Source organism: Scylla paramamosain, unplaced genomic scaffold (genome assembly GCF_035594125.1).
Source record: "Scylla paramamosain isolate STU-SP2022 unplaced genomic scaffold, ASM3559412v1 Contig59, whole genome shotgun sequence".
Taxonomy (NCBI): Eukaryota; Metazoa; Arthropoda; class Malacostraca; order Decapoda; family Portunidae; genus Scylla; species Scylla paramamosain.
Window position 1 is genome coordinate 99,487 of NW_026973724.1, and position 11,010 is coordinate 110,496.

Here is an 11,010-nt window from a genome sequence, read left to right on the forward strand (position 1 = left end):
TTTTTCTTGAATAAATTCTAAGGCGTTAAAGCAAGAGAGCAGGATACCGAGAAAACAATATCTGCGTGTAATGTTCACCACCACGGTCTTGGAGATCACGTGTTAGACCAAAGCGAGCTATATATGTATACACCTCAGGAAAAGCGTAGAGTTCATGGCATCCTGATCAGTGAGTAAGCTTGGGATTTTTCTTAAACCACTCATCTCATCCTGTTTTCCATGTAGGAGGAGGTCAGGGAGAATATATCTGCTCCCTCTTCATGATCGCCTCTATATGTATGACTGAGATTTTTCACACACCTCACCTCGTTCTCTTGTTCAGGGAGATCAGTAACTTCTCGCTCATTAATTAATTTTCACTGCAACATGCAACAATTCACAGCACTAGAAACAATGTATGAAATATCTGTGAGCGTCTACAACAAACGAGAGAATTAAAGAGTATGTTCTGTAATTTCTACCCAGTATAATGTTTGGAGGCGGCTGTCAAAAAGGAAGAGATGTCTCAGTGTGCCAAATAGCAGTGAAGAAGTTAAGAATCCTTGGCATCAGAGTGCAAAGCGAAAATTGGCTTGTCAGGCGATAGCTAGGGACGATACCTCACATACTACTTCATCATTCTTTTTCTTTTACTACTTCATCATTCTTTTCTCTTTTGTCTTGATGGTCCTTGTCCTGCTCCTCGTCACTCGCCGCCACCTCTCCCTGTCAGCTTTATTTATTGGTGAGTTTCAAGACGTGCAGCCCAAAGCGCTCGCTCTCTCTCTCTCTCTCTCTCTCTCTCTCTCTCTCTCTCTCTCTCTCTCTCTCTCTCTCTCTCTCTGTCGTGTGTGTGTGTTCTGATTCTGGTAATGTAACTTTAGATGATATAGACTTCGTTTACATGATTTTAGACAAATTCCTTACTCTTTTTTTCGGAATCAGATTCTGATGAAACTTTTATCCCACATTTTTTCTTCACTTTTTTTCTCTCCATTTTCTCACTCGGTTTTCGTTTTTGCAAGATACCGAGAGAACAATATTTAATTAAGAAAGGATAGTTAGTGTGCATGCGTGCCTATGGGTGGTATAGTCCTGTAGCAGTCTGAAGATGATCGTATAGTCCTGTAGCAGTCTTAAGATGATCATCCTGTCATCCACATCCTTCTTTTTATTGTCCTCCTTTAGGGATTCTTGCTTCTTGCACGTAAACGTATTGTCATTTACTTCCTCATTCTTTCTTCGTCTTGATGTTACTTGTCTTGCTCTTCGTCACACGCCGCCGCCTCGCCACCACGGCTGCTGTTGGTGCTGCCGGCAACTACATTGGTGAGTTTCAAGGCAAAGCTTTCTCTCTTTCCCGTATTCTTCACCGCTCGTTTAGGCTACCATCTATCTCCTCTCCCCCCCCCCTCTCTCTCTCTCTTTTTTTCTTTCGAGTTACTGTAACTTTACAAAGATTTAAAAGCCTTCATTCATATTTGTGCATTTTTGATTGTGTAAATTTCTTGGTATATTTTTTGTTCGGTTCCAGATTCCAATCAGACTTTCAAGTTTTTTCAACCTTTCTCTTTCCATTTTTCCTTCTCTTCACTCCAAGTTTTTAATTTTTAAGGCTTTGAAGAAAGAGATCAAGATGCCGATAGAATAATGTGTGTGTGTGTGTGTGTGTGTGCGTGTGTTTGACGAGTATTGTGTATTTGCTTATTGTTTTCTACTATTTTTGGTTTTCTCTTTTGACGTTCCATTTTTTTCCACTTACCTGTCGAACTTCATTGCAGTCCTCGTCATTGCGTTCCCTCATGCGTCGCTGTCATGGCACCCTGGAACACTACAGCCACAACTGCTGCTGTCTTTTATCCTATAACAGGTGATGTGTACTACCAGTTCTCATACGTTATTCAGCAAGCGATGTTTTTCTGAAAATCATCGTAATTTTCCGAAAGAATGATAGAATTTTCAGCAAAACCGTGGACATTATATAATCTTTTCCTATTCCTGTCCCTAGATTTATTATTCTCTCCCCTTGCAAGTCTACCACCCCCCCACCTCCATCCTTGCGGTGGTATCTTTCAGTTAACACCTGTGTACTGTGTTTTTACTTTTTTTTTTTTTTTACCTTTCATTGACTTTTATTCCTGTCTTCTTTTTCTCTCCGTTTCATTTTTTTTTTTTCGCTCCGATAATGATGTTAATTTCCTCACACACTACGGCTCTTTTCTAGCAGCTGTGATTTAGGATTAGGAATATCTACTGGATGGGGTTCTGTCCCTTGATATTGCCGAGTATTAACCTACAGTTTTAGCCACAAATATTGCTGATCATTAGTTATATTATGGTGTGGTGTGGTAGTGATGTCAGGCTGCAGTGGTGAAATGTTTTCTTGATGTGGTGGTGGTTACACAAAGGTAGTGAGAGATAATGAATGGTACAGTGATACACACAAGGTACAGTCGGCTTCAAAATGAAACGCACTTTCTTTACCTCTATTTCCACCAATATTTCTAGCCTCTTACCATGTCAACTCCAAGTTTATTAGGAGGCGTAAATATGATTGGTTGGAAGTCTGAAGCTTCCTGTACATGCGGTAAAGGTAATAATGTGAATGACTGGTGATGATGAGGGGAGAAAGGTGGCGATAGATGAGGATGGTGGTGATATTATTCAGTGAGTGAAAAAAGGTTGACGCATGGTGCTGGAGGTGGCGGGGGGTGTGAGAGTGATGGAGGAGCAGAGGTGATGTGATTGTCAATGATGGGTGCTGGAGTGATGGAGGTCACGGGAGGTTGGATAATGGCGTGATGATTAGTGATGGGAGTAATGGATATGACGTGTTGTGAGGGAATGATGATTAATGATGGGAAGTGATGTGTACTGACAGCCTATTTTTCTTTAGGGCAATATGGGCTTCGGTTCCCTCCCATTGCTTCCTTGCAACCCTGTCTCCTTTCTCACCCTGTCTCCTTTCTCACCCTGTCTCCTTTCTCATTTACTGAGTTTCACATATTACCGTTACTGGTAATTTAAATTTTCTTTACTCTGAGTTGTGACCTTCGTTCTTTCACTCAATTCAGAGTATCGAATGATAATTTTTACGTAATGAAAAAACAAATTTTCAAGATTCTTATCACTGCAGTCTCTCTCTCTCTCTCTCTCTCTCTCTCTCTCTCTCTCTCTCTCTCTCTCTCTCTCTCTCTCGGTATTGTCGATTAAATAAGTCATTGGTAAGCGGCTGTGGTTCGTAAACACTGTCTGAGAGGACAGACTAGGTCCCAGGGGAGGAGAAGAGGGAGAGAGAAAAGAATGACGGTGTAAGTGCTCTGTACAGAGGATGGAAGGTGAAGCAGAGAATCGACAATACTGAGAGAGAGAGAGAGAGAGAGAGAGAGAGAGAGAGAGAGAGAGAGAGAGAGAGAGAACACGTTTCCTGCTTTTCGTTCTTCCTTTGTGTTCCCCGCCAGTCATTACTAGCATCACAGCAACACAACCGGCGGCGTGGTCGTGCTGCTTTTAAATTCCACCGAAAATGCACCGAGGAGACGCGGGAATGTAGGGAAATTGTTTATTTTTGTTAATATTCTCTCTCTCTCTCTCTCTCTCTCTCTCTCTCTCTCTCTCTCTCTCTCTCTCTCTCTCTCTCTCTCTCTCTCTCAGTATTGTCGATTCTCTGCTTCACCTCTCCATCCTCTGTACAGAGCACTTACACCGTCATTCTTTTCTCTCTCCCTCTTCTCCTCCCCTGGGACCTAGTCTGTCCTCTCAAACGGTGTTTACGAACCACAGCCGCTTGCTTACCAAAGACTTATTTAAAATCGATTTCTTTCCCCACCTCTTTCCCTATCATTGCTAGTTTTCTTAGCCTAACATGACTTGTTACCCAGCCAGGCGTGTGAGCGGTGTTGTGATCGTCGCCTGGAGGTGTCCATGTTCCGGGAGTCGCTGCCCTTCCAGTCCCCCTCCGCTGTCTGTCTGAGCAACCTGGGTGAAGAGCGGCGGACGCCGCGTTCCATGTTAATGTTTGCTGACCAGCCGTCCTCTCTTATTTTCTCGGTCCTAGCGAGGTGAAGGAGGGACGCTTGCTTCTGCGGCAAACAGAAGCAATCCACGAGGACGACAGAAAGGTGCGAACGTTTGAGGTGGATGAAAATAATTAAATAATTGCTCAATATGTTGCTGACCAGCAGTCTTCAACGTTCGCACCGTGTCGTCCTCGTGGGTTGCCATCTTAAACGTTTAACCTTCACCACTTTATCAGAAGCCGCCTCCTTTACTAACTAGTAGGGACTGGAGAGGCAAAGAGGACGGGGCTGATCAGCAAACGGATGGAGAAACCAAGAGTGTATGTATGGATAAGTAGTATGGGTTTGTTAGTTCAGCTTGAAAACTTTGTAGTATGCAACGTAATATAGCAGGGTAATAGGCAGGGGGAACAGGTTAAGTTCAAGTTGCCTTTAATGTGAAAACCATAATATGAAGTGAGGTGGAGTTTTATTTCCTGCGTAATTTACAGTAGTAATTAATTATTCACAAAATTCTCCTCGCGAATTCTCAGTTATTCGCTGCTCTCTCGCTTCCCAGATGCCATCTCGTGTCTCCAACCCTACGGGGTAGTTGTAAGCACCGAGCAGAATCAGGGAGCCAAGACGCAAGTATGGGGATAGCCCGCGAATGCCCGGCGATGTCTTTAGTACGAAAACTCTGGGAGGGTGAAGAGGCACGTGGCATTCATTGGGTGAGAACTCGCATGTTGCTGAAAGACAAGTAAGTGTTGCAACTATGGACATCTACCACCAGAGCGGTAGCCGGCCATTACGAATTACCCACACCATTTTGAGATGAAGAACCGGATCTGCCAAACAACAACAACGAGATGGCGCAGAAACGCTTAAAGGGACAGACGACGCCTCGCTAGGGATTCGGACTTCAGACGACGATATGCAGGAGAGAGAGAACAATTGCTGTTAAAGAGCGATGCCAGCGTCTGAACGTGAAGGACCACGAGGAGTAACCTGGTGCCTGCCTCACCATCCACTCATGAACCCAAACAAACCTGAGAAAGTGAAGGCTTTGTTTGCGCAGCGAAGTACAACAACGTTTCCCTCAAAGACTGAGTGATGCAGGTTCCTGACCTAAAGAGCAAACTGGTGGGTGCCCTTCTGCGTTTCCGAAGTGAACGGATTGCCGCGATGGCTGATGTGAAGGCAATGTTTCTCATCAAGCTGGCGTGACCCCTCTTCACCGAGACTCCTTAAGAGATTCCTTTGGTGGAAAGATGGGAACCTAAGGAGGGTACGGCCTACCGAATGACGGGTAGGTCTTTTTGGGTGTGTATGGAGTCCCTCCTGTGCTGCTTACTCATTGCAACGAACTTTGACCGACTGTGAGGAAGAATATGGCATAGCTAGTAGTTACTGAACATGGAGGGGCTTGTACGTGGACAACTTACTTCTTTCAGTACCCTCCACCGAAAAGGCATCCAGATTTACTCGCGATCTTTGGCTCACAAAGAGAGGATTTCTGCTAAGTGGGTTAGTAGTAACCTTAAGGAGACATAGTACAGTACTGTGTCCTACAGAGAGAGACAGGAATAAGAATAGATCTGAGTAAGGACGCACTGGCTACAAAACGGGATCTGGAAAGGGATCAATCAATCAACTAGCTGTGAGGGGAGTACTGAGGGTGAGCAGCTCCGTTCATGACCCTCTTGGACTGGTCAGTCCTGTAATGATTAAGGCGAAGGCGATGATCAATTAAGGCGAAGGCGAAGATCTTTCAGGACGAGTGCAGCCGATAAGGAAGGATGGATGACCCCCTCCTAAATCACCACAGGTCCTAGTTGGTTGGCTTGGCTGGAGGAGTTACCAGGACTGACGGTCTTTCAAGTTCCCCGATGCTACAGGCGGGAGGACATGGGAGATGTTTTATCACTTACCAACTGCATCATTTCAGATCAAACAGGCTGAGATGGTGATATTGAGAGTTGTTCAAACCACAACGTGCAAAGAGGAGATGAACATCCTAAAGTCAAAGTCAAAGAAAAAAAACTACAGAGGAAACATTCGATCTGTCGAGTGGAACCCTTCATGGGTGAGGGTGGATTTTATACTCCATGTGGACGGCTGGACCACGCACCAATGCCTGCTACAAGTCGGTATCCCATTTCCATGCTCATACGGAGAGAGATCATCATATCACAAAATTGATTCTACAAGAGTGCATGAGGACTTTACTTGACAGTTCACGCAGGATGGGAGCATGTTACGTCACACTTACTGGATTCCACACACACCACCTGCCTGAGGACCGAGAGTAACCCCCATGCTGGCACCATTCTCGTCAGCTGGAGTGGATTGCTTCAGACCGTTCTTGGTCAAAGTGGAAAGAAGCAGAGTGAGTGAGTGGGGATGCCTCCACGTGCATGACTACACACATAAGAACATAAGAAATAAGGGAAGCTGCAAGAAGCGACCAGGCTTACACGTGGCAGTCCCTATATGAAATATACCTACCTATTTTCTATTTATTATCCCTATCCATCCATAAACCTGTCTAATCTTCTCTTAAAGCTCTCTAGTGTCCTAGCACTAACGTTGTTAAACTTGATTTACCGAGTCCGTTCCACTCATCTACCACTCTGAGAACCAAACCTAAACCTAAATTTTTCAAGCTTGAACCCATTATTTCTTGTTCTCTACCCTGGTTGCTGATCCTAACAATTTTGCTTATACCACTTAAAAAGACTTACTTTTTAATAAAAGTATCAGGTCCCCTCTTAAAATAAAATCTTTCTAAAGAATGTAAATTTAACAGCTTCAATCTCGCCCCGTAAGGAATACTCCTCATCCCCTGTATCCTTTTAGTCATTCTCCTCTGCACTGATCTATATAAAATACATCTTTCTAAAGAATGTAAATTTAACACAGCTTCAATCTCGCCCCGTAAGGAATACTCCTCATCCCCTGTATCCTTTTAGTCATTCTCCTCTGTACTGATCTATATATATCTAATAGAGACCTATATCACAGTGTAGTCTACATGAGGTCTGACCAGCGAGCGCCAAGTATAAAACTTTAATATCACTTCCGGCCTTCTACTTTTAACACTCCTAAAAATGAATCCTAGTACCCTATTTCACCTGTTTCTCAAGACGGAGTTCAGAGCTATATAACTCCTAAATCTTATCTAAATCTGCCTGCAAGGCGATGGCATCCGATTCTGACCTAATCTTACCTATCTGTGTCAACCGCAAATTTACTAACATCACTACTAATTCCACTATCCAAGTCATTGATGTATACTATATTAAAAACAACAATGTCCCTAATACTGATGATCCCTGTGGCACCCCACTCGGATTTAGAGCCGTTTATTACAAACAACTCTCTGTCGCCTGTCGCTTAGCCATGACCTTATCCAGCCTATCACCCTCCCATCTATCCCGTGTGCCCTAACCTCTCTCAGGAGCCTCTGATGGGGTACCTTGTCAAAGGCTTTACTAAAGACCAGATATAAGATGTCATAACTATTACCATTATCTGCTGCCTCCTATACTTTACTGTAAAAACTTGACAAGTTTGTCATGTAAGACTTCCCCCTTCGTGAAGCCATGCTGTGACTGATTTATCAAGTCATGTTTGTCTAAATGTTCCCTAATGTTCCTTGCTATTATTGACTCTAATATTTTACCTACAACTGAAGTTAAGGTTTTATCTCCTTCCTTAGAGATGGGTACTACATTAGCCTGCCTTCACATTACTGGTACCTCACCCGACTCAAGTGATTTCCTAAAGGCAGAAACTAACGGCTCACTAATAAAGTAATCTCTTTGCATTCCTTAAGTACTCTGGGATATATTTCATCAGGTCCTGGTGACTTGAACTTTTTTAGCCTATCTATCTCCTGTTCCACTATCTCCTCAGTTATGGAAATATGTCAGCTTCTCATTCTCGTCTGCTCTAAACACCTGTTCACTATCTGGCATATCCTGCATGTTTTCCTGCGTGAAGACAGTTAAAAAATACTCATTCAGAATCTTACTAATCTCCTCCCCAGAACTAACCAGCTCCCCATCTGCTGCCTTTAATGGACCTATAGTATCCTTATTCTTCGTCCTGGTCCGTCTTCGCCTGGCTACCTTTAATTCATAATTGCCCTTTGCTTTCCTCGTTAACTTCCTGACTGTTCTAACTAATCCATTATATTGTGACCTTAAAACTTCATCACCTGACCTTAATTTCTTATATATATATATACTTCTCTTCCGCCCTATATAATGTTTTACCCAGCAGTCATCCATTTAGGGTAATTTTTCTGTGATCTTACTGCTCAATACGAGATATTTGCTAACTGACCTGTATGAACTTTACGAAATGTTTATACAATTCATCTACATTTACTTCACCTAATCCCCTCATCTCGGCCCCTACCATCCTCTCCACTCCCTCCTCTACTCGCCTTGACCTCACCTCTCTCATTTCAGCATGACCTGACATTCCAACACACTCACACTCCCCCCTTCCTCTTTGCTCCGCCCCTTCCGGACACATCTTCCCTCCTCTTGTCCTACACCCTCACGCCTCACCTCACCTCTCTCATCCTGCCTTATCTCTCTGAACTCCGTCCCTGACCTGACCTCACCCTGCATCCTTTGCCAGTCCACTCCTTGGAGGTACCTTTTTAATTCTTCAAAATCTGCTCTCCTAAAGTCAGGTATTTTACTAGTGTTTTTGCTTCTAAAAGTTTCTTCCCATTCTAAATTGTACCTAATTTCCCTATGGTCACTGTTACCTAGCTGTCCTCCAACCTCTACCTCCGTGACTGCTTCCTCCCTGTTAGTAATAATTAAATCTTGAATATTATTCCCCCTTGTGTGTTCTACGACTACCTTTTTTAAAAAATTATACTGAATTACCTTAACTTAGTAGTATTATTAATTATTATTAATATTATTATTATTATTATTATTATCATTATTATTGTTATTATTATTATTACTATTATCGTTATTATTGTTGTCATTTCGTTAGTAATTGATATGTAATTACGTAATTGTGTTTTGGTCTTTAGGTTTTCCTCTATTTCTCTCTCTCTCTCTCTCTCTCTCTCTCTCTCTCTCTCTCTCTCTCTCTCTCTCTCTCTCTCTCTCTCTCTCTCTCTCTCTCTCTCTCTCTGTTTTTTCGTAATTAATGATATTTTTTCAGCTAACATATTTTAACGAACACCCAGAATATAAGAAGATTACCGAACTCAGTAATAATAATGAAAACTCCAGAAAACTTCCACGAAATTTTACAAACGGGGCCAAAAAAAAATCATTACATCGAAATGGAAAAACACAGCCAGACTAGATTATATTACATATTCTGAATACAAAAGTTTATTTTACTTTACAGATAAGTAAAGAAAACACACATTCCTCACCGTATAAAAGAAATAATGTTTTAAATCCGCCAGCTGATCCACATCAAATTTGAAAATACGAGCTGTTAGACAAGGTTTTATTGGATATCATTACTGGTGATATATTTCTTATATTTTTTAAGTCTTAAATTAAATACTAAATCCTAGGTGTGCCAATAAGAAAAATGAAAAATAATACAATACCGAGTGTTATGTTTATCCACAAACAACAACAACGGCTACTGCAGATTTTGTTGCAAATTGTAACTTGTTATAGTTTCATAATACTAAATCAAATATCAAAACAATGCCAACTCTATTAATAAAAAACAGAAAACGATGTCTATTTTGGGCCGAAATTTTTTTTTTTTTCGCCTCTCCTCCGTACCTCTCCACCTCTTTCCTCCCTCTCGCACTCTTCCTCTTCCCCCTCCATCTCCTCCTCCTCTATTACTCCTGTACACCCGAGTCTAAATATCACCTGGAAACATCTGTAAAACCCTGCAGATTATGCTTAATGTTGATGGGGAGAGACGGGAAATTCTTACCTTGTCAGCGGCGAGGTGGGGCAGGGCTTCGCGTGGCACGGCAGGGCGAAACACTGAGCCAAGGATATCATGGTGTGGTATTATGATAGTGTAGTGTGGTGGTGATAACAATGCACTCCCACTCACTTCACTGCCCTGTGTGTGTGTGTGTGTGTGTGTGTGGCGCCGATGAGAGACGAGTAATGTAAATTGTATAACAGGTGTTTAGGCCTTTGACTGCCACTTGGTACAATTTTCCCGAATTATCAATCAAACTGAGACATCTTTACTTGATCTCCAGCAACATCTAAACTTTAAACTGGGTAGAAATGGGATGATGAGTGGATGAGTGTGGGTAAGTGTCAAGTGGATTAGTGGGTACCAGACGGATGGGTAGATGGGTGGGTGAGCCTGTAGGTAGTGCGTGGTGGGTAATAAAAAGATTATAATGATAAACGGCTTATTGGTATGGCAGTTGTTACACTGAAAACATGCAGTGGGTTTGGGGAGGCTTAAACCTAAACGTAAGAGAGAGGAACTAACTGTTAGTGACTCACAGCGTGGTGGACATCGCGCTGAGGCGGTATCGCTCTTTGTGCGGCGCCTTCAGGTGCGTCTTCTGGTTGTGGTTTCGTGTGGAACGGACCGAGCGAGGCGCGTCGGGCGGCAGCATCTGGTGTAGGCGTAGGTGGGGCAGCAGGCCCTTCCCAAACTTCTCCGGGTCTCTCGGTGTCTGGCCGACAAGCTGGGCAGACTCAGGGTGGTCAGGGCGTCCTGGATATGGTTGAGTGGGTGGCTGGATGGTGAGGTAATGGAAGTGGATGTGTGTGTGTGTGAGCGTCAGTCGGTGGATAGATGGAGTTACGCCTGTGGGTATGTGGATGTGAGTTGGTGGATATGGGTGAATGACTGAGTGGATGGGTGGATGTGATTGAGTAAGTAGTGGATGGGTTAGTGGGTAGGAGACGGGTGGTCCTGTAGGTGGTGTGCGGTGGGTGATAAACAAAATAGTAAAGCACAGTTTAATGATATGGTAGTTGTTACTCTGAAAATATACAGTGGAATTGGGGGAGGCTTAAACCTAAGCGTAAGGTTAATCTTAAGA

The 11,010-nt window shown here is 43.1% G+C and overlaps 2 long non-coding RNA genes across 2 annotated transcripts in view; one reads left to right on the plus strand and one right to left on the minus strand.

Annotated features, from left to right (window-relative positions):
• LOC135098397 (uncharacterized) overlaps positions 1–9,964 on the minus strand; it is a 43,510-nt gene extending 33,546 nt beyond the window's left edge. The window contains exons 1-2 of the long non-coding RNA XR_010266952.1: positions 9,927–9,964; positions 6,253–6,344 (exon numbers count right to left, since the gene is read on the minus strand). This is a non-coding gene — a long non-coding RNA (uncharacterized LOC135098397). The remainder of the gene's footprint in view (positions 1–6,252; positions 6,345–9,926) is intronic.
• On the plus strand, positions 824–6,496 carry LOC135098396 (uncharacterized). Its single transcript, XR_010266951.1, has 4 exons — positions 824–1,308; positions 1,761–1,849; positions 3,865–4,318; positions 4,558–6,496. It is a non-coding gene; the product is annotated as an uncharacterized LOC135098396 (long non-coding RNA).
• Positions 9,965–11,010: the final 1,046 nt, after the last annotated feature.